At 39.9% G+C, this 476-nt stretch overlaps 1 protein-coding gene and 1 long non-coding RNA gene across 5 annotated transcripts in view; one reads left to right on the top strand and one right to left on the bottom strand.

The window, feature by feature from the left end:
* The window catches only part of Hmg20a (high mobility group 20A), an 80,703-nt gene that overhangs the window by 69,450 nt on the left and 10,777 nt on the right, over positions 1-476 (top strand). The gene's annotated exons all lie outside the window — the stretch shown is intronic.
* The window catches only part of LOC116073923, a 14,076-nt gene that overhangs the window by 12,132 nt on the left and 1,468 nt on the right, over positions 1-476 (bottom strand). The gene's annotated exons all lie outside the window — the stretch shown is intronic.

Genomic DNA, 476 nt, shown 5'->3' with positions numbered 1-476 from the left:
TTGGTTTTTCAAAACAGGGTTTCTCTGTATAGCCCAGGCTGTCCTGGAACTCACTCTGTAGACCAGGCTGGCCATGAACTCAGAATTCTGCCTGCCTCTACCTCCCCGCCACCACCTTTCTCTTATCTTAAGCGTGTTTCTACAGGACTGAAACCTGGCTGCTTTCCTTACTGATTTCCTGCTGAAAGACTTTGGAATCTTCAGATTTCACAACTTCCTCACTCTCTATTCTCTTTATGCAAGATTTTGAATACAAGCACCTATAACTTATATCCATTATACCTTCAACTTCAAATTCACTACAGAAATGGGAGCCAAAGAAAGGACCTGCTCTTAGGCTCTGCTCTTAGGGCTTGAGGTTGGAAGTGCTTTATAATAGTCTTTTAATACTTTTTATCTAAATGGTTCATGGGTGGATTAATTGAGGCTTTGCTATTCTTTTCAGTCTCACATAATCCTTAGATTTTTTTTTTTTT

Source organism: Mastomys coucha, unplaced genomic scaffold (genome assembly GCF_008632895.1).
Source record: "Mastomys coucha isolate ucsf_1 unplaced genomic scaffold, UCSF_Mcou_1 pScaffold23, whole genome shotgun sequence".
Taxonomy (NCBI): Eukaryota; Metazoa; Chordata; class Mammalia; order Rodentia; family Muridae; genus Mastomys; species Mastomys coucha.
This window is presented reverse-complemented; position numbering and strand designations above follow the sequence as displayed.